The sequence below is a fragment of the Schistocerca piceifrons genome, chromosome 4, assembly GCF_021461385.2.
Source record: "Schistocerca piceifrons isolate TAMUIC-IGC-003096 chromosome 4, iqSchPice1.1, whole genome shotgun sequence".
Lineage (NCBI taxonomy): Eukaryota > Metazoa > Arthropoda > Insecta > Orthoptera > Acrididae > Schistocerca > Schistocerca piceifrons.
In genome coordinates, this window is record NC_060141.1 from 31,895,743 (window position 1) to 31,918,902 (window position 23,160).

A 23,160-nucleotide genomic window follows, 5' to 3' on the forward strand; every position below is an offset into this window, starting at 1 on the left:
AGCCGTGTATCCAGAGAAGAGGACTGGCTAAATGTTTCAAGTAAGTCAACTGTAGTAAGAGAAGTGTGAAGTTCGCAATCCAGTTTTGCACCGCTTCTCTTGTTGCCGAAACCGTAGAATAGATGCAAGAGGTAGCGTTGTAAAGATCGTATTGAGGACAGCAGATGCAAGCGATGTGAGCAAATGGTATGAAACAGTGGGAGCTGCAAAGGGCTTAGCAGTGGCAAATGAAGCAATAGCATAGTGACATTCCTTGCAGATTGTGAATCTGGAGAATTGTGGGTTGAACGACACATGGATGTTTCGGCGGCTTACCAAAGAAGATTTTGCCAGGGCCCCAGCTAGTACTCTGATCTAAGATTTGGAAGCAATACAAGTATGGATACAGCTACTAGATGTGAAGGCAATGCTTGACACAACTGTTGCAATCTCTAGGGGATAGCATTTGTAATGAATGAGTAGAATTGACAAATTTTGCAGGAAGCTGTTCATCAGGTACTTCACGGGCAGTTAAGTCTGGTCTTGCTGTCACCTGAGCAGTATCTAAGGGGCGTGTGGAAAGTATAAGGAGAATTCCCACCAGAATTACAGTTATTAGCAGAGCTGGGTAGCCAGAACTTGCCATTCTGCTACTGTAATGCAACAGTGGATGTGACCAACAGATAATGCATGGTTGTACATAACAATGAGGATACCAGTAATGAATAAGTATGCATTGGATGTACTCAGTATACGACAAGGTAGTGGTGGTAGCTAGGTCCTGTGAGCAAGGAAAACTCGTGGAAAAATTGTGGAAAAATCGTGTAGAGTTGCAAGGTTGTTGATCAAAGCAGCTAAGTGTAATGTTATGGGACCTACATCTCATTCATCAGACACTATGACAAGAGTTACTCTGTTGAATACAACACAGCCTCAGCTGTAGTGGCCAGATGGACCTGTGGAGATGTTGTCCAAACAGAATCTTACTTCTTTTAACAACAGCAGGTAACTTGGCCTGGGCCATTCACTGAGTCAGATGATAGCTGCACAAGAGGGGCGACTCACAGCGGAACAATTGTTGCAGCATGTAAGACAATTTCAGGATGGCAGATGTTAAGGATCATGGACTTCGAGTGTTGCTGTTCCAAGCACCAAAGTCACATCATCCATAACAAGAGACTTGCCCTGGTGTGGTGACATTGATTCACCTGCCACAGTCATTACCACTGTGCAGTGCAGTTTCCTGCTGAGCGTGGTTAGCCTCCTCTCACAGTCCCCTTGTCATAGTGTCTGCTGAATGAGATGTAGGTCCCATAACATTACACTTAGTTGCTTTGATCAACAGCCTTGCAACTCTACACGATTTTTCCACAATTTTTCCATGAGTTTTCCTTGCTCACAGGACCTGACTACCACCACTACCTTGTCGTATACTGAGTACATCCAATGCATACTTGCTCATTACTGGTATCCTCATTGTATAACATATGTATGTTATTCTGACCCACATGTCACCACACTTGCAGCTACAACCTGCGGCTGTTAATGCAGTACTTCACAGGGACTTTCTCACTACTTCTCATTATTTTAGCTAAGAACTGGGTGGTGACATTGCACTGCCCTCCTCCACGGAGAAGACCCGGCTCCTCATGTCTTACTTTGACCATGTTTCCTGCTAAGTCGTCTGTACATGTGCATATCGTTATCCCATGACTTCTGTCACCTCAGTATATTAACAACATAAGTATTTTCACACAAACACATCAACAAATTTTGGGAAATTAATAGTAAATCGATAATATTCTGCCCAGAACTAATGCTTAGGTAAAAATGGGCATAAAACAATAACTAAATAAAAACTTCCTCAGCAGTAGAAGAAAATACACACACACACACACACACACACACACACACACACACACAGAGAGAGAGAGAGAGAGAGAGAGAGAGAGAGAGAGACATTTGTCTACCTGCTTAATAGTGTGTTGGTCCACCTTTGGAACTCAGTACAGCAGCAGTTCTGCATAGCATTGATCTGGCAAATCCTTGGTAGATTTTGCAGGGCCTGCACACAATTTCCGTATCAGGTTCAAATTGGGTGAATGTGGTGGCCGAGACACCATTGTGAGTTCACTATCATGCTCCTCAAACCACTGCAGCATGGTCCTGGTGTTATAATAAGGACAATTATCCTACTGGAAAATGCCCTCACCATTATGGAAGATTTTGAGCATGAAGGGGTGCAGATGATCTGCAATAATGTTCACATTATTCATAGTCTCATGATCCCTTTGACTACTAAGTGTCTCATGGAAACCCTGGTGATGGCATAATACTGCCACCACCAGCAAGTTTGGTGTGGTGCCCATATTGAGCAGCACTTTGCCAGGATGGCATATCTAGACACGAGTATCACCTATGTATTAGAAGAAATGTGGATTATCTGACCCAGCAAGGCGTTTCCATTGATCTATGGTCCAGTCGTGATGATCACGAGCCCACTGCAACCACAACTGGCGATGCCATTCGGTCAACATGGAAACACACATTGGTCATCTGCTGCAGACTCCATGTTTAACAATGCACGCTGAACAGTATGGTCTGGAACACGTGTGCCTGCCCCAGCATCGTACTCTGTTATCACGGGTGCCACAGATCGCCACATATCCTGCATTACAGAGTGCCAGGCCTCCAGCCAGCACATTATGTAATGATTTGTGACCTTGTCACATACTCATGTTTTCTCTGTTCTTCGACCACTTTCCGAAGGTGCTTCTGGCAATAGCAGACTAAGAGGATTTCGCCATTTGTGGTCCAAATCATTGCTAGAATGATACATGATTTTTCTCTGTGCTGCTTATACACTTTCATTACCACATCAACTGCCTGCAATGCCACCAGTTGGCATTTAACATTTAATGTTGTTGGAGGAGGACCGGGGGGGTTCTTCGAGCATATGCCTTCATACAGATCAGAAATCCTAGAGACACAGATTGTTGTGCGGTGTGTATTTGAAGCCAGCTACTCTGTAATTTCACTCATACACTGTGCTTTACATATCATGACAAACATCATTATAACGTCAACAATAAATTCATCATGGAAATTGTCATACTGGGTGGCTGTATGTGTGGTCTGCTGTAACAGGGATTTGTGTTTCCTGTGTGCTCCATTCATGATACTGTATGTGCAGCACAGATGTAGTTACATTAATGATAAATTATGGAATAATATTCTCTCAAGCGGGCCTGGCTTATTTCTGCATTACACTGGAATATATGTGCATGAATCTAAAAGTATCGTATGTTACAAACTTGCAGCCCTTGTCACGAAAATCCAAACTTTTTGTGATGTAAACTTTGTGGCTACAATTCCCATGCGTGGAACGTGCATAAGAATCTTCTCTTCACTTGATCATAATCTGCCATGCATATTAGGCCATGTGACCTATTCCTATTTAACTGACTGTTTCTTCTCAGAAACTTTTTGTCTTATTAAGAGTCTTGGTGGAAGCTGTTTTTCTCCATTTTTATAGTGGAGCAACTGTATACTGCACAGACAATCCTGATACTTTTTGAAATGGCAGTTCCTTTCAGCATTTGATCACTCTATTTCATAAAACAAACTTCTTAGAGCAGTGCTTTTTTATATGACCTATATATGTGCTCAATATAGCCAAACTTCATTATATTTTTAGGTTGTCATTACTTACCTGTTTTTAAAATTGTGCTGTTCATGAAGCTTTCTGATCGAATGGAGTGTGTATTTACTTTGATATATCATGATCACAGTATTTACCGTCAGTGCTTTATGGCCATGCTCTTGATCTTATAGATCTACAGAAGATTGCTGAAGGAAGAAAAATTACATGGCAATACAGGGAAGATCGAAATGTGCTACAACCTGGTATCATGTTTTTGTTGTGCTTTAGGAGCCCAAAGACATGCAACCACTAAAGCACCTGCCCTATAGTTAGACACCTTGTAACATCCTCTTGGTCACACAACTTGCTTCATACTGTGTATCACCAGTTTTGGGAAGTGCTTGTGTATTACTGACAAGACACTAAATACATTCCCTTACATAAAGGTGTTATGACATGGTACAGGTTATTTTTACTGAACAAAAGACACAAAAACAGTTTACACAATGCCCAGTACCAAGTCCAGTCATAGTCGTCAACACCAAGTGAGACCCCCCTGCGGGTCTGAGGTCTAGAACAGGCCCGAGGTATTCCTGCCTGTCGTAAAAGGCAACTAAAAGGAGTCTCACGCGTTTTGGCCCTTATGAGATGGTCCCTTGTAGGGTTTGATCTCCATTTTTCAAAATTTTCCCGAAGAGCCAATTGGGGAAGGGCACCTTACATGGTGCATCATGTCCATTGTGCATTGAGATCTTTAGCCCAGTTTCTCGTCGTCGCATTGCAGTCCCGCCCATTCTCCATCTCTTAGGCGAGGACACCTTCCTGGCTGAGTTTTCCACCATGCACTATGCAGTGTCACTTTCTGTGCCAATGATGACCATGGACTTCTTTGCACCTCATATCCAGCATGGTAGCCAGTCTGTTGTGGTGGGGCCGCATATACCCTGTTGGTTGTAACCCCCTGACAACACAGGGATCGCTCTGCTGATGCCTGCGGTGTTAACTCCCCACATATGCCGAGGAATAGATGCTCGTCATCCTGGGGCATCGGGACTCTCAGCAATGACCGTCTTGCCAGGTGGCCTTTGCTGCGGCTGGGTGGCGCCCATGGGGAGGGTCCCTGGTCGGAGTGTCTGGCATCAGGTCGGATGACACGCCATGAAGCGAATTACGTCATCTCTTGCTGGTGGTCACTGCCAGCAGTCTCTAAGTGGACAAAGTCTAACTTTAATGCTTAGAAATATGACCCCAAGTCATTCCCTTTCCTGACCACACCACGGGAGGAACTCCAGATTAAGGATGGCAGTGAAGCTTATTATCCCCAGTACGTCGTATGTATGAGAGTTGATGGGGAATCTTTCATGTCCATGAAGCCTCAGTTTTCTGTGGAGCATTTGGAGGACAAGTTTAGGGAGGTGGAGGGCTTGTCCAAAATGCACTCTGGGTCCGTTTTGATAAAAACAGCATCCTCTGCCCAGTCACAGGCATTACTCACTTGTGGCAAGTTGGGGGATGTTTCTGTTACCATCATGCCTCATAAAAGCTTCAATATGGTCCAGGGCATTGTATTGCACAGGGACCTTCTTTTGCAGTCTGACAATGAGCTGTGCGCCAGTTTAGAGCGGCGAGGTGTTCATTTCGTCTGGCGTGTCCATCGGGATCCGAGGGATAACCAGGTTGCCACCGGTGCCTTCATCTTGGCCTTCATTGGTGACACATTCTACATCTACATCTGCATCCATACTCCGCAATTCACCTGATGGTGTGTGTCGGAGGGTACTTTGAGTACTTCTATCGGTCCTCCCTTCTATTCCAGTCTCGTATTGTTCGTGGAAAGAAAGATTGTCGGTATGCCTCTGTGTGTACTCTAATCTCTCTGATTTTATCCTCATGGTCTCTTCGCGAGATATACATAGGAGGTAGCAATACACTTCTTGACTCCTCGGTGAAGGTATGTTCTCGAAACTTCAACAAAAGCCCGTACCGAGCTACTGAGCATCTCTCTTAGTTTTCCACTGGAGTTTATCTATCATCTCCATAACGCTTTCGCGATTACTAAATGATCCTGTAACGAAGCGCGCTGCTCTCCTTTGGATCTTGTCTCTCTCTTCTATCAGCCCTATCTGGTACGGATTCCACACCGGTGATCAGTATTCAAGCAGTGGGCGAACAAATGTACTGTAACCTACTTCCTTTGTTTTTGGATTGCATTTCCTTAGGATTCTTCCAATGAATCTCAGTCTGGCATCTGCATTACCGACGATTAATTTTATATGGTCATTCCATTTTAAATCACTCCTAATGCCTACTCCCAGATAATTTATGGAATTGACTGCTTCCAGTTGCTGACCTGCTGTATTGTAGCTAAATGATAAAGGATCTTTCTTTCTATGTATTTGCAGCACATTACACTTGTCTACATTGAGATTCAATTGCCATTCCCTGCACCATGCGTCAATTCGTTGCAGATCCTCCTGCATTTCAGTACAATTTTCCATTACCCTAGAAGGTCAAGGTGATGGTCTACTGCTGTGATGTCAAGCCATATATCCCTACCCTGATGCGGTGCTTTAAGTGCTGGAAGTTCGGCCATATGTCTTCTCGCTGTACTTCCAGCCCCACCTGTCGAGACTGTGGATGTCCATTGCATCCCAATACTCCGTGTGCCGTGCCTCCCATCTGTGTCAACTGTGGAGAGCATCATTCACCTTGCTTGCCAGACTGCAGGACTTCACAGAAAGAGGGGAAAATCATGGAATATAAGACCCTAGACAGACTGACCTACACTGAGGCTAAGAGGAAATTTGAGTGCCCTCATCTTGTGGCTATGACCTCCTCATATGCCACCACTACAAGAACAGTTGTCGCCCTATCAGTTCCTCGAATTCCTGTCGCCTCTCAGAACCGGGAGACTACACCTGCCCCCTTTATGGTGGAGGTCACTTCCCTCCCTGTTGCTCCCACACCTCCCATTTCGGGAGTAACTCCCCCCCCTCCCCCCCCTCCTCCCCCCCCTCTCCCCCTCCTCCCCCCCCCTCTCCCCCTCCTCCCCCCCCTCTCCCCCTCTCCCCCTCCCTCCCCCCGCCCCAACCATTAGGGATTTCAGTTCCCACTTCTGAGCCAGAAAAGCGTAAGGCTTCTTCAACTACTCTCGCAAGGAAGGGGTCCCTTGGGCCACTCCCTTCCCAGGTTTCTGCTAGTGGGAAAGATGACACCCGCCAGTGGCTGCACAGCCCAAAAGCAGCTGGTTGTAGGGCTTCATGCTCATCCTCTGTCCCAGAGACTGATTCAGTGAAGTCCTCCCAGACAGGGAAACCCAAGGAACAGCGCAGGAAATCGAAAAAGAAAACCCCCAAGAACAAGGAACTTGTGGTGGCACCCACACCATCACTACCTACAAGCTCTGCATCTGATGATGGGTTGGAGATTCTGGTGTCCACTGAGGCTCTTGATCTCGCCGGAACCTCAGACACAATGGATATAGACTGCTCAGGCAAAAAGGCGGTGGCAGCAGGTGACTCTGAGGTGTAAACTGCCTCATTGAATGTTCCATGACTTCCCAGTCTCACGATGATGTCATCCTCCAGTGGAATTGTGGCGGTTCTTCCCACCGCCTGGCTTAGCTATGGAAACTGTTAAGCTTTACACCTGCTTTCTGCATTGCCCTCCAGGAAACCTGGTTCCCGGCAATGCGGACCTCTGCCTTCTGCGGTATAAGGTGTGCTACGGGAACCGTAACGACTATAATCGAATGTCAAGTAGAGTTTGCGTTTATGTCCTAAACTCGGTCTGTAGTGGAACTGTGCCCCTTCAAACTGCTCTCGAGGCTGTGGCTGTCAGAATATGGTGACACAGGAAATAACTGCCTGCAATGTAGGTCTTCCTCCAGATGGTGAAGTACCCCTGAATGTATTAGCTTCACTGATTAATCAACTCCCTAAATCTTTCCTACTTCTGGGAGATTTTAATGCCCATAACCGCTAGTGGGTTGTCACCGTGCTTACTGGCCAAGGCAGAGATTTCAAAACTTTACTGTCTCCATTCAACCTCTGCCTCTTAAATACTGGGGCCGCCACACATTTCAGTGTGGCTTGAGGTAGTTACTTGGCCATTGATTTATCCATTTGCAGCCCAGGACTTCTCCCATCCATCCACTGGAGAGCACATGACGACCTGTATGGTAGTGACCACTTCCCCATCTTCCTGTCACTGTCCCGGCATCAGGCCCACGGATGCCTGCCCAGATGGACTTTTAAACAAGGTGGATTGGGAAACTTTTACCTCAGATGTCACCATTGACTCTCCCCCACATGGTAACATCAATGTGATGGTTGAGCAGGTGACTACCACAATCGTTTCTGCAGCAGAAAACGCGATCCCTCACTTTCTGGGGTGCCTCCAGTGAAAGACAGTTCCTTAGTGGTTGCCGGAAGTTGCTGAGGCAATTACAGAGCATCGGCAAGCTCTACAGCGATGTAAGCGACACCCTTCCCTAAAGCATCTGGTAACCTTTAAGCGGGTCCGAGGCTGTGTACACCAGGTTATAAAACGACGGAAACAGGAGTGTTGGGAGAGGTACGTGTCAACCATTGGGTGCCATACGTCACCTTACCAATTCTGGACGAAGATCAGACGTCTTTTTGGGCACCAGACCCCTGGCGTTACCATCAGTGGTGTGCTATGTACTGACCCAAATGTGATTGCCTAGCACTTTGCTGAGCACTATGCTCAAGCCTCTACGTCGGAGAACCACCCCCCAGCCTTTTGCACCCTCAAACGGCGGATGGAGAGGAAAGTCCTCTCGTTCACTACACGCCACAGTGAACCCTATAATACCCCATTTGCAGAGTGGGAGCTCCTCAGCGCACTTGCACATTGCCCTGGATCGGATCCACAGTCAGATGATTAAACATCTCTCGTCTGACTAAAAGTGCCATCTCCTCATCATCTTCAACTGGATCTGGTGCGATGGCATCTTTCCATCGCAATAGCGGGAGAGCACCATTGTTCCGGTGTGCTCAAACCCTGTAAAAACCCGCTTGATGTGGGTAACTATCGGCCCATCAGCCTCACCAACATTCTTTGTAAGCTGCTGGAGCGTATGGTGTGTCGGCGGTTGGGTTGGGTCCTGGGGTCACGTGGCCTACTGGCTCCATGTCAGGGGGGCTTCCGCCAGGAGTGCTCTACCACTGATAATATTGTGTCCCTTGAGTCTGCCATCCGAACAGCCTTTTCCAGATGCCGACACCTTGTTACAGTCTTTTTTGATCCACGCAAAGCATATGACGCCACCTGGCGACATCATATCCTTGCCCCATTATACGGGTGGGTTCTCTGAGGCCCGCTCCCGATTTTTATCCAGAATTTCCTGTCACTCCATACTTCCTGTGTCCAAGTCGGTGCCTCCCATAGTTCTCTCCATATCCAGGAGAATGGGGTCCCTTAGGATTCTGTATTGAGTGTATCACTATTTTTAGTGGCCATTAATGATCTATCAGCAGCTATAGGGCCGTCCGTCTCACTCTCTCTGTTTGCAGACGACTTCTGCATTTCGTACTGCTCCGCCAGTATTGGTGTTGCTGAGCGGCACCTACTGGGGGCCATTCCCAAGGCACAGTCATGGTCTCTCACCCACGGCTTCCTGTTTTTGGCCAGTAAGTCATGTGTCATGCACTTCTATCGGTGTCATACTGTTCAGCCGGAAACAGAACTTTACCTTCATGACAGTCTACTCACTGTAGTGGAGACATATCAATTCTTAGGACTGCTTTTCAACACCTTGACTTGGCTATCTCACCTTTGTCAGCTTAAGCGAAAGTGCTGGAAACAGCTCAGTGCCCTTCGCTGCCTGAGCAACACCAACTGGGGTGCAGATCGCTCTACTCTGCTGCAGCTCTACAAAGCCCTTGTTAAAGCCCGCCTATGGGAGTCCGGTTTATGGTTCGGCGGTACCCTCAGCGTTGCGTGTACTCGACCCACTGCACCAATGTGGCATTCGCGTAGCGACGGGAACTTTTAGAACGAGTTCGGTGACCAGAGTCCTGGTGGAGGCCGGAGTCCCTCCATTGTAGATCCGACATGCTCAACTGCTCACCAGTTAAGTTGCGCACATTCCTAGTTCTCCTGAGCATCCGAATTACCATCTCCTTTTTCCACCTGCAGCAGTTCATCTCCCGCATCAGCAGCCCAGGTCAGGGCTAACAATTGCGGTTTGTGTGCGATCCTTTCTGTCAGAAATGGAGTCCTTCCCTTTACCCCCTTCCATCCAGGTCCGCCCACATACACCTCCATGGTGTACACCTAGGCTGCAGATTCATGTGGACCTTTCGCATGACCCAAAGGACTCAATTACTCCTGCCGCTCTCTGCTGTCAACTTGCTCTCCATTCTTGATGTGTTCCGGGGCTCTGAAGTGGTTTACACTGACGGCTCGAAGGCTGATGGTCATGTTGGCTTCACCTATGTCCACAGAAGCCACTTTGAACAGCACTCCTTGCCCGATGGCTGCAGTCTATTCACTGCAGAGCTGGTGGCCATCTCTTGTGCACTTCAGTATATCCGTTTATGCCCTGGAGAATCGTTTCTTCTGTGCGCTGACTCCTTGAGCAGCTTATAAGCTATCGACCAGTGCCACCCTTGCCATCCTTTGGTAGCATCCATCCAGGAGTCCATCTATGCCCTGGACCGTTCCCATCATTCAGTGGTGTTTGTGTGGATCTCAGGACACGTCTGCATCTCAGGCAATGAACTTGCCGACAGGCTGGCCAAACAGGCTATGCAGAAACTGCTTCTGGAGATAGGCATCTGTGAACCTGACCTGCTTTCTGACTTATACTGTAGGGTTTTTTGACTTTGGGAGATGGAATGGCATAGCAGTACACACAACAAACTGCGTGTCATTAAGGAGACTGCAAATGTGTTGAAGTCTCCCACGCGGGCCTCTCGCACGGAATCAGTTGTTCTCTACCGGCTCTGCATTGGCCACGCTTGAGTGACCCATTGTTACTTCCTGCACCGTGAAGACCTGCCTGAGTGTCGGTGCGGCACCTGGTTGACAGTGGCCCATATTCTGGTGTACTGTCCCACTTTGACTGCCCAATGATTGGGTTTTACTGGACTTGTTGCCGCTAATTTTATCTGGCAACGCCTCATCGCCTTATTTAGTTTTATGTTTTATTTGTGAGGGTGGGTTTTATAGTTTGATCTTAGTTTTAGCCCATGTCCTTTGTCCCTCTGTGTCCTCCACCCTAGTGGTTCTAGGGTGGAGGTTTTAATGTATTGCAGAGTGGCTGGCTTCTCCTTTTTTATTCTCATGGTAATCTGCTTTGTTGTTTTAATCTCTTCATCCAGTTTCTTGCGTTTCTGTGGTTTTCATGTCCCCTTTTGTCCATTTACATGTTTATTGCCCTTCATCGTTCTTGTGATTTTTCCTTTCATTCCGTTTTGAGTTGTCAGTCTCGTTTGTTTCATTCTCACACTTGTGGCATTGTTTTATTTGGAAGAAGGGACTGATGACCTCGTAGTCTGGTCCCTTTCCCCCTCTTCATAGCAATTCTGTGGAATAGGCAAGAGGCATCAGCAGTGATGCAGCTGCTGTGTAATGTGATGACGTCTAGCAAGCAAATACACAAAGCTGGTGGTGCATCACAGTGCAGGCCTATTTATGTAACTCCGCAGACCCCTGGTTGGCACCAAGTAACCATAAACAGATCCGCAGGGTTTGTCCGCTGTCTGGTGTGTCATCCTCAGCAGAGCAGAGAAGTGTAACAGGCGTTGCGATCTGACAAGCCTTGTCCTATGAAGTGCTGACACTACTGTAGTTTGTGGATACAGCAGAAAGCACCAAGTGAACTGGAAGATTGTGTATCTTGCCCACCACAAACTGACCAGAAATTCACCAATAGTTGGTCTTGCATAGAAAGATTCTCACTGTTTCAGGCATGCCCCTGGGACCCATTCATTCCTGGCAATATAGTGTGAAAGAGACCAGTAGTGGTGTCATTAGTGCTTTCAAATGATAGGGCGCCATGTCGGGAACTTTCATGCTAGTATGTGTGTTATAAAAGGGTAGTGTGAGGACAGCAGTCCATAGGGATGATAACGTGCACCTTGAGAGGGTATGCTACTGGCAGAGAGGCACAACACGTGATAAATGCCGCCCATTGTTAGAGCTAGTCAGTGGATGTGGTTAGCTGATGAACAAGTCAAAGTTTCCAATAAGTTCACTCCCTCCAGTAGTCTCAGTTAACTGCTGTATGAGCTGGAACTAGTTGGAAGAGGCAATCATTTGACTAAAACATAGCTGAACATTTGGGATATTTAGTACTATTGTTAAGAAGCAGTGACGAAACAAAGAAGCTGCTCATTGGAGAAAAGACAGCAAATGGTCTCTAAAGCTGTGTGTTCTGAGTTACTTTACATTTCGCATGGAGAAACATTTTTTTTGCAAATACTATTGCATGTGTTATCAAAAAAAGTTATTTTTAGGTTTGTCAAAATGAAGGTAAGGTTTACTTGTGACGAAATGAACACAAGGAGTATTTTCTTTAATCCAGCAATGAAAACTTTTCAGAGTAAAAATTACTATTATTTAAGAGTTACTTCCATTTTATTAACAGTAAAATTATTTATTAATATTTTTGTTCATATGTCATATTTTTGTTGTTAAGCTAAAAATACACATTTTGATTTTCTTAATTTATTTCGTAAGCTGCATACTACCAAGAAACTTTTTTCTTGCTCTCCATAATGATATTCAATTTTACAGCCATTATTAAGACTTTTCCATCCAGTCTGAGAGTTTTATCCTCATTAAACTACAGTATCATACTAAACACCAATGTGTGTTTATACAGAATTCACTGTTATGAATTTGGGCATTCTCTTCCCATGCATTCATAAGGATAGCACTGATTTTAAACATTTTTATTCTTCTCTGTGTTCCTAATCCCTCTGAACCATCCAGCAACATGAAAATTACTGAAGATTTCTGTAAACAATTATTTCAAACTCTTGTAGCTGAAGCAGAAGGCAGTCGGCTTGATTCACCTGTGTGAAGGGGTTCAATGCAGAGGAAATGGCACAGAACTTCCACCTTTGGAAGGACAACTCTGTTTTCAGCTCTGCCCACTGTATATGCCTGGTTTGCGGGTGTACTTTATCAATATTACTGTGTCGTGCATCACTGTGTTGCCATGGCACTTTTTATTGCTCACTTGATTGCCAGAGCACATGTTTTGTGGATCTAGATTTCTCAATTCATAAACGTGCATATCTTAAAGTTTTGTACGATTAGTAATCACATTTTTACACATTATAATCTGTAATTGCTAATATCTGTGGTCATTGGTAAATAAAATATTATTTATTGTTTCCTGTGACAGCTTGATTTCATTTCTGCTATCCATATTTTAACCATGGCATAAAGGGCTAAGTTGAATAATATTGATGGCATAATTAATCTGTGTGACACCCCTCAAATAAAAAGTGCTATGGGTTTATTAAACTTTGTGTAAATTGTGACCCATCAGTATACTGCATGGACTGTACAAACAGCATTCACTTTCTGTGCTGGAAAAAAAGAAAGAAATCTTGCCAGTATTGTCAGGTGCTTTTGTGTAACTGATGAATGGAGAACTTGTTTCTGCATATATTCTTGGCACTTTGCAGTGGTCTTAATGATGTGGAATAAAACTTTAAGTGTATGATCATAGTAAAATTTATTTGGATATTTGTTTCGAAGCAATTAAGCAATATTTTTCTTATTTCTGTGTTTTTTCTTATTTTTGTGTTTTTCCTTATTTCTATGTTTCCCATTGCATGCGCTTGTAACTTATATTCAGCAAAAAAATTCCTCTGTGGGTGTTTTCATCGAACTAATTTCCTTTTTGGAATGTAGATATGACATTTATTTGGGATATTTGTAAAGTTTCAATTATCACCTCCAAAATTAGTTACATAATTGAGTTTTGATTTTATCCATACTGGATGAGAGATCGTGGTTGTGAATGTCAATGTTAAAGAATGTATCGGCTCAACCACTTGTTTATAGTGTAAAACACTAAGATTGATGCGTTTCGGAAGTCAAGCTTCCCTCATCAGAATAATAAAAAGTAAAAGAACCTGTTAAAACTCGCTCAAATGGAACATGCACCAGGCACAATAAAATTGATAATAAAATTAAAACATCGTGGCTACTTCCCTTGTTGCAACCGTCTCTTCCAAGGTGCATCTCCACATAGTCGTCAAAATATAAAAAACTCTAAAATGGTGTCGCCTATGGTGTTCAACATCTAACCACATGGCTCTCTCCTCTATCGTCGTAAACCGCCCGCGTGTCTTCGTTGATACCTCACACCACGTAGCCAAATTTGACACTGAAACGCGAGTGAGCTCACGCGCAAGTAAACAAGGAAGTCACAGAGATGTCTATAGAAACAGATAATGTATACATGTTCCAAGGACCTCATGAAATTATGGTATCCTGCCAATTGCTAAAAATGTAGTTACAAAAAGAAACCAGTGAAATGTTGGAAAAAGTTATTTGTATCACCTGTTAGCTGTTCATTCAGCGTGTTTTGATTACCCACACTATGTATCGTAATTTCCAGCTGTTCTGGTAGATCCAGCTTTTTGTCTTTCTCCTGTCTATGTAAAATAACGAGATCCTGATCTATTCCCAACATGGGGTGTCCCGTTTCCCAAATATGTGTGGCTACAGCTGACTTTTCGAAATTATTAAGCCGGATAGCATCGCTATGTTCTTTGTAATGTACTTAAAGGACCTACCAGTTTGGCGTACATAGCTTGCCTTGCACAAGTTACACTGAATTTTATAGACTCCAGCTCTCTCATATTTATCGCTTTCCTGCTGTAAACTATTTCTTAGTTTAAACCCCAGCGTATTATTGGTCTCAAAACCGGTATCAACTTTAAAAGGTTTGAAAAAGTTAGCCACTTTTTGCGAAATATCACCGAAGTATGGTACTGTGACTCTCGTAATATTATTTGCGGTATTCTTCCTTGCATTCATGCAATGTTTCTATCGTATTAATTTATGGACAACGTTTTGGTGATATCCGTTAGCTTTGGCTGGTTGTTTCACGATGTTCAGCTCAGTCATTCTGTCTTCTTCATTCATAGGGACTCTAAAGGCTCTATCAAAGATCTAAAATCAGAAAGTTTCTGGCTATTAGGATGGCAGGAATTATTTTCTATCAACACATCAGTTGTGGTTGGTTTCCTAAATATTTTAAAAACATGCCTACCATTTTGTTTCCTAATACTTAGGTCGAGAAATTGCGGTTCACCATTTTTCTCTTCTTCCACAGTGAATTCAGTTTTACAGTGTAACTCGTTACACTTATTTGCTATTTCTGCAACTTCTTTTTCTTGTCCATCAATAAGAAGCAGCATATCATCTACATAGCATTTTGTAATATACAACTTTATCCACAGGATGTTGTGGGTTAACGAGGAGTCTTTTTTCCAAATGATTTATAAAGATGTCTGCTATGGTTCCAGATATACTGGAACCCATAGCCGGTCCATCTTTTTGCATATAAAATTTATTGTTAAAAGAAAAATAATTATGTTTCAGAACGAATTCTAACAGTTCGATGAATTCGACTATTTCTTGCTGAGACAGTGTTTTGTACTTAAGCAAATTTTCTTTGGTGATCTTAACAGCCTCATTTACTGGCACATTCGGATAAAGGTTTTTAATGTCTAGAGATACTAGGCAGGCCATGTCAGCGATAGGCTTATCCTTAATTTAATTTATCAAAGCTGAATTATTAGTGATTGAAAACTTATCCGAGAACACAAAAGATTCTTTTAGAATTTTATCGAGCATTTTAGTAATTTTACATAAAGGACTGTTTCTAGAATTCTCTAGACATTAAAAACCCTTATGCAAATGTGCCGATAAATGAGGCCGTTAAGGTCATCAAAGAAAATTTGCTTGACTACAAAACACTGTCTCAGCAAGAAATAGTCGAATTCATCGAACTGTTAGAATTTGTTCTGAAATATAATTATTTTTCTTTTAACAATAAATTTTATATGCAAAAAGATGGACTGGCTATAGGTTCCAGTATATCTGGAACCATAGCAGACATCTTTATAAATCATTTGGAAAAAAGACTCCTCGTTAACCCACAACATCCTGTGGATAAAGTTGTATATTACAAAATGCTATGTAGATGATATGCTGCTTCTTAGTGATGGACAAGAAAAAGAAGTTGCAGAAATAGCAAATAAGTGTAACGAGTTACACGGTAAAACTGAATTCACTGTGAAAGAAGAGAAAAATGGTGAACCGCAATTTCTCGACCTAAGTATTAGGAAACAAAATGGTAGGCACGTTTTTAAAATATTTAGGAAACCAACCACAACTCATGTGTTGATAGAAAATAATTCCTGCCATCCTAATAGCCAGAAACTTTCTGATTTTAGATCTTTGATAGCGCCTTTAGAGTCCCTATGAATGAAGAAGACAGAATGACTGAGCTGAACATCATGAAACAACCAGCCAGAGCTAACGGATATCACCAAAACGTTGTCAATAAATTAATACGATAGAAACAGTGCGTGAATGTAAGGAAGAATACCGCAAATAATATTACGAGAGTCACAGTACCAAACTTCGGTGATATTTCGCAAAAAGTGGCTAACATTTTCAAACCTTTTAAAGTTGATACCGGTTTTGAGACCAATAATATGCTGGGGTTTAAACTAAGAAATAGTTTACAGCAGGAAAGCGATAAATATGAGAGAGCTGAAGTCTATAAAATTCAGTGTAACTTGTGCAAGGCAAGCTATGTAGGCCAAACTGGTAGGTCCTTTAAAGTATGTTACAAAGAACATAGCGATGCTTTCCGGCTTAATAATTTCGAAAAGTCAGCTGTAGCCACACACATTTGGGAAACAGGACATCCCATGATCAGGATCTCGTTATTTTACATAGACAGGACAAAGGCAAAAAGCTGGATCTACTAGAACAGCTGGAAATTACGATACATAGTGTGGATAATCAGAACACACTGAGTGAACAGCTAACTGGTGATACAAATAACTTTTTCAAACATTTCACTGTTTTCTTTTTATAACTACTTTTTTAGCAATTGGCAGGATACCATAATTTCATGAGGTCCTTGGAACATGTATACGTTATCTGTTTGTATAGACATCTCTGTGACTTCCTTGTTTACTTGTGCATGAGCTCACTCCCATTTCAGTGTCGTGTTTGGCTACGTGGTGTGAGGTATCAACGAAGACGCACGGGCGGTTTACGACGATAGAGGAGAGAACCATGTGGTTAGATGTTGAACACCATAGGCGACACCATTTTATAGTTTTTTATATTTTGACGACTATGTGGAGATGCACCTTGGAAGAGACGGCTGCAACATGGGAAGTAGCCACAATGTTTTAATTTTATTATCAATTTTATTGTGCCTGTGCATGTTCCATTTTAGCGAGTTTTAACAGGTTCTTTTACTTTTTATTATTCTGATAATAAACATTGACTTCCGAAACACATCAATCTTAGTGTTTTACACTATAAACGAGTGGTTGGCTGATATATTTTTTAACATTGACATAATTGTGTGTTTCTTTTCTGGTATGTGTCTGCATCCCTAGTATGTATTGAAATCTACACGCCACAGCAGCGTACCAGGACATTAGAGAATCTAAAGCAAAATGGCGCAAACCATTAATAACGTGTAGTTGTGTGGGTGCTGTGGTGTGAAGGGTTTCAGTGTTCACCAGCATTACAAACCTTCAAATAAACAAAAAATTATTTATATGAATATAATAGAGGGAAACATTCCACGTGGGAAAAATATATCTAAAAAGAAAGATGATGAAATTTACCAAACAAAAGCGCTGGCAGGTCGATAGACACACAAACAAACACAAACATACACACAAAATTCTAGCTTTCGCAACCAATGGTTGCCTCGTCAGGAAAGAGGGAAGGAGAAGGAAAGACAAAAGGATATGGGTTTTAAGGGAGAGGGTAAGGAGTCATTCCAATCCCGGGAGCGGAAAGACTTACCTTAGGGGGAAAAAGGACAGGTATACACTCGCACACACACACATATCCATCCACACATACACAGACACAAGCAGACATTTGTAAAGGCAAAGAGTTTGGGCAGAGATGTCAGTCGGGGCGGATGTACAGAGGCAAAGATGAAGTTGAAAGACAGGTGAGGTATGAGCGGCGGCAAATTGAAATTAGAAATTAGCGGAGATTGAGGCCTGGCGGATAGCGAGAAGAAAGGATATGCTGAAGGGCAAGTTCCCATCTCCGGAGTTCTGACAGGTTGGTGTTAGTGGGAAGTATCCAGATAACCCGGACAGTGTAACACTGTGCCAAGATGTGCTGGCTGTGCACCAAGGCATGTTTAGCCACAGGGTGATCCTCATTACCAACAAACACTGTCTGCCTGTGTCCATTCATGCGAATGGACAGTTTGTTGCTGGCCATTCCCACATAGAACGCTTCACGGTGTAGGCAGGTCAGTTGGTAAATCACGTGGGTGCTTTCACACGTGGCTCTGCCTTTGATCGTGTACACCTTCCGGGTTACAGGACTGGAATAGGTGGTGGTGGGAGGGTGCATGGGACAGGTTTTACACCGGGGGCGGTTACAGGGGTAGGAGCCAGAGGGTAGGGAAGGTGGTTTGGGGATTTCATAGGGATGAACTAAGAGGTTGCGAAGGTTAGGTGGACGGCGGAAAGACACTCTTGGTGGAGTGGGGAGGATTTCATGAAGGATGGATCTCATTTCAGGGCAGGATTTGAGGAAGTCGTATCCCTGCTGGAGAGCCACATTCAGAATCTGATCCAGTCCCGGAAAGTATCCTGTCACAAGTGGGGCACTTTTGGGGTTCTTCTGTGGAAGGTTCCGGGTTTGAGGAGATGAGGATGTGGCTCTGGTTATTTGCTTCTGTACCAGGTCGGGAGGGTAGTTACGGGATGCAAAAGCTGTTTTCAGGTTGTTGGTGTAATGGTTCAAGGATTCCGGACTGGAGCAGATTCGTTTGCCACGAAGACCTAGGCTGTAGGGAAGGGACCGTTTGATGTGGAATGGGTGGCAGCTGTCATAATGGAGGTACTGTTGCTTGTTGGTGGGTTTAATGTGGACGGACGTGTGAAGTTGGCCATTGGACAGGTGGAGATCAACGTCAAGGAAAGTGGCATGGGATTTGGAGTAGGACCAGGTGAATCTGATGGAACCAAAGGAGTTGAGGTTGGAGAGGAAATTCTGGAGTTCTTCTTCACTATGAGTCCAGATCATGAAGATGTCATCAATAAATCTGTACCAAACTTCGGGTTGGCAGGCCTGGGTAACCAGGAAGGCTTCCTCTAAGCGACCCATGAATAGGTTGGCATACGAGGGGGCCATCCTGGTACCCATGGCTGTTCCCTTTAATTGTTGGTATGTCTGGCCTTCAAAAGTGAAGAAGTTGTGGGTCAGGATGAAGTTGGCTAAGGTAATGAGGAAAGAGGTTTTAGGTAGGGCGGCAGGTGATCGGCGTGAAAGGAAGTGCTCCATCGCAGCGAGGCCCTGGACATGCGGAATATTTGTGTATAAGGAAGTGGCATCAATGGTTACAAGGATGGTTTCCGGGGGTAACAGACTGGGTAGGGATTCCAGGCGTTTGAGAAAGTGATTGGTGTCTTTGATGAAGGATGGGAGACTGCATGTAATGGGTTGAAGGTGTTGATCTACGTAGGCAGAGATGCGTTCGGTGGGGGCTTGGTAACCAGCTACAATGGGACGACCGGGATGATTGGGTTTGTGAATTTTGGGAAGAAGGTAGAAGGTAGGGGTGCGGGGTGTTGGTGGGGTCAGGAGGTTGATGGAGTCGGGTGAAAGGTTTTGTAAGGGGCCTAAGGTTCTGAGGATTCCTTGAAGCTCCGCCTGGACATCAGGAATGGGATTGCCTTGGCAAACTTTGTAAGTAGTGTTGTCTGAAAGCTGACGCAGTCCCTCAGCCACATACTCCCGACGATCAAGTACCACAGTTGTGGAACCCTTGTCCGCCGGAAGAATGACGATGGATCGGTCAGCCTTCAGATCACGGATAGCCTGGGCTTCAGCAATGGTGATGTTGGGAGTAGGATTAAGGTTTTTTAAGAAGGATTGAGAGGCAAGGCTGGAAGTCAGAAATTCCTGGAAGGTTAGGAGAGGGTGATTTTGAGGAAGAGGAGGTGGGTCCCGCTGTGACGGAGGACGGAACTATTCCAGGCATGGTTCAATTTGGATAGTGTCTTGGGGAGTTGGATCATTAGGAGTAGGATTAGGATCATTTTTCTTCGTGGCAAAGTGATATTTCCAGCAGAGAGTACGGGTGTAGGACAGTAAATCTTTGACGAGGGCTGTTTGGTTAAATCTGGGAGTGGGGCTGAAGGTGAGGCCTTTGGATAGGACAGAGGTTTCGGATTGGGAGAGAGGTTTGGAGGAAAGGTTAACTACTGAATAGGGGTGTTGTGGTTCCAGATTGCGTTGATTGGAATTTTGAGGTTTTGGAGGGAGTGGAGCTGGAAGTGGGAGATTGAGTAGATGGGAGAGACTGGGTTTGTGTGCAATGAGAGGAGGTTGAGGTTTGCTGGAAAGGTTGTGAAGGGTGAGTGAGTTGCCTTTCCGGAGGTGGGAAACCAGGAGATTGGATAGTTTTTTAAGGTGGAGGGTGGCATGCTGTTCTAATTTGCGGTTGGCCTGTAGGAGGATGCTCTGAACAACAGGTGTGGATGTGGGAGAGGAAAGATTGAGGATTTTTATAAAGGATAGCACATCTTGGCACAGTGTTACACTGTCCGGGTTATCTGGATACTTCCCACTAACACCAACCTGTCAGAACTCCGGAGATGGGAACTTGCCCTTCAGCATATCCTTTCTTCTCGCTATCCGCCAGGCTTCAATCTCCGCTAATTTCTAATTTCAATTTGCCGCCGCTCATACCTCACCTGTCTTTCAACTTCATCTTTGCCTCTGTACATCCGCCCCGACTGACATCTCTGCCCAAACTCTTTGCCTTTACAAATGTCTGCTTGTGTCTGTGTATGTGTGGATGGATATGTGTGTGTGTGCGAGTGTATACCTGTCCTTTTTTCCCCCTAAGGTAAGTCTTTCCGCTCCCGGGATTGGAATGACTCCTTACCCTCTCCCTTAAAACCCATATCCTTTTGTCTTTCCTTCTCCTTCCCTCTTTCCTGACGAGGCAACCATTGGTTGCGAAAGCTAGAATTTTGTGTGTATGTTTGTGTTTGTTTGTGTGTCTATCGACCTGCCAGCGCTTTTGTTTGGTAAGTTTCATCATCTTTCTTTTTAGACAAAAAATTATTTATGTAGCTTTATTTTTTCAAGGTGATAATTATAACGTTGACTGCCCGTAGTAGTTGACATCCTTTTTGTTGGGACTCGCTCTGTGACCGGCAAGTATTATTTACAAAATTTAATATCAGTCTTATCAAGATACTTCAGTGTTTATGATGTATAGTAATCATGCTCACTAAGACAGATGTTATTTTGCTGTTGTGATTTTAGAGTATTTACCATTGCTTTAGGCCTGCTTTGATGCTATTCCAATACAATTGGAGAACCTCTCTGGGAAAAACCCAAGTGTACTGAGTCTGAATGGGAATTTGATTGAGGAGGGAGGCATGCTATGGTAGTCTGTGCAGTAACGGAAAGCCATTGTTCATGAGTGGCAAAGTGGTCAGCGCATCGGCCTGCTGAGCAGGAGACCTGGCTTTGAATTCCAGCCTCGGTACAAATTTTCATTCATTGCTTCAGTCTGCATAAACACATCATAGACGTTTGAGATTTGGAAAGGTCTCTGGAACCATATAGTTTTATTTGAGTAAAAGTATCTATGCCTGGGTTTCAGGCAGAATCCCACGGTTCCTTCGATGCTGAAATTCTGTTCCAGTACAGTTGAAGAGCCTCTGCAATGCTTTGCGAGCTGAGTGGGAAAACCAGTGGGCTAAGGTGTGAATGGGGTTTGGATTAAAGAGGGAGGCATGCTATTCTAGACCGTGGAGTTGTGTAAAGCCACTGTGCCAGGGTGGCATAATGGTCAGTGCATCTGCCTAGAGAGCAGGAGACCCGGGTTCAAATCCTGGCCTTGGTACAAATTTTCATTTGTCGCTTCAAACTCCATATATGCATCTTTCATAACTGAGTTTGCGAATATCATAATATGTGACATAATTGGCCATATATTTCAAGTACATTGACGTAGAAGTTAATGTTTATTATACCACCAAGACACCATAGATCTTAGTATGGGACATAAATTTCAACTTGATATGTCTACCTGTTCCTGAGAAAAATAGTTTGAACATTTGGATAGAAGGATGGACAACAATGTCGATTGAGACACAGAACCCTAAAAACACACATGTGTGCGCACATGTGCTTGCACCCCCCCCCCCACCCCCCCTGCGCACGCGCACACACACACACACACACACACACACACACACACACACACACACACACACACACACACACACACATATATTCTCTCACTGCCACAGTGATTGGACAATGTAGATGAATAGGACACTGCAGTCAACCGATTTGCCCCACTCCCTCTGAAAAAAGACACTGCCAGAAGGCTCCTCAGTGATTTCAGTCATGCTTATGTGCCTGTCAACCACTCAATAATGCAACAAAATGATTTGTATTTCAACCAGCATCATGCAGTACCTCATTCATATTTCAGTGTGTTGAAAGTAAATTAAAGATATGATAATACTACCTACTCCACCATATTTAATTACAAATTCAAACTATAAAGTGTATTGGGAACTGTAAATACGAGGGCGGTTCAGAAAGTAACCTCCGATTGGTCACAGTGCGGGTTGTGGGGGGAGTAGCGACGCCATCTGTGCGTTCACGCACTCAACAGGTCAGTCGGCATCAAGCCGTGGTTGAGTGAACGTCGTACCTGCGCTAGTTTAGTTTTTGTGGCAGTTTGAAATGTGTGCTGCAACAGAAAACCCCGCCAAATGTGAAGTGCGTGCTGTCATAAGGTTTTTTACAGCCAAAGGATATTCTGCAGCAGCTATTCATCGTGAGCTTTGTGCCGTGTACGGACCAAGAGTTATGAGTGAAGGAGTTGTCCGTGAATGGGTACGTTTATTTAAAAGTGGACGAGAAAACGTTCATGATGAAGAGAGGAGTGGTAGACCATCATTGGTTACTGACGAACTCGTTCAGACAGTTGATGCAAAAGTTCGTGAAAATCGACGTTTCTCAATGTCGGAGTTGTCTACTGGTTTTTCACAGATTTCTAAGACTCTCTTGTACGAGATAGTGACAGCAAGATTGGGTTACCGTAAGTTCTGTGCACGATGGGTGCCCAAAATTCTTACCGACCACCACAAAACTCAAAGAATGGCCTCTGCATTAGACTTTCTGTCACGTTATGAGGACGAAGGAGAACCATTGTTAAACAGAATCGTGACCGGTGACGAAACCTGGATTAAGTACGTGAACCCTGAGACAAAAGAACA

The 23,160-nt window shown here is 44.1% G+C and overlaps 1 protein-coding gene and 1 non-coding gene across 2 annotated transcripts in view; both read left to right on the forward strand.

The window, feature by feature from the left end:
• Positions 1–23,160, forward strand: part of LOC124795265 (non-homologous end-joining factor 1-like) — a 146,291-nt gene that overhangs the window by 39,729 nt on the left and 83,402 nt on the right. The window lies entirely within an intron of this gene.
• Positions 21,699–21,770, forward strand: Trnas-aga. The gene has a single exon. It is a non-coding gene; the product is annotated as a tRNA-Ser (tRNA).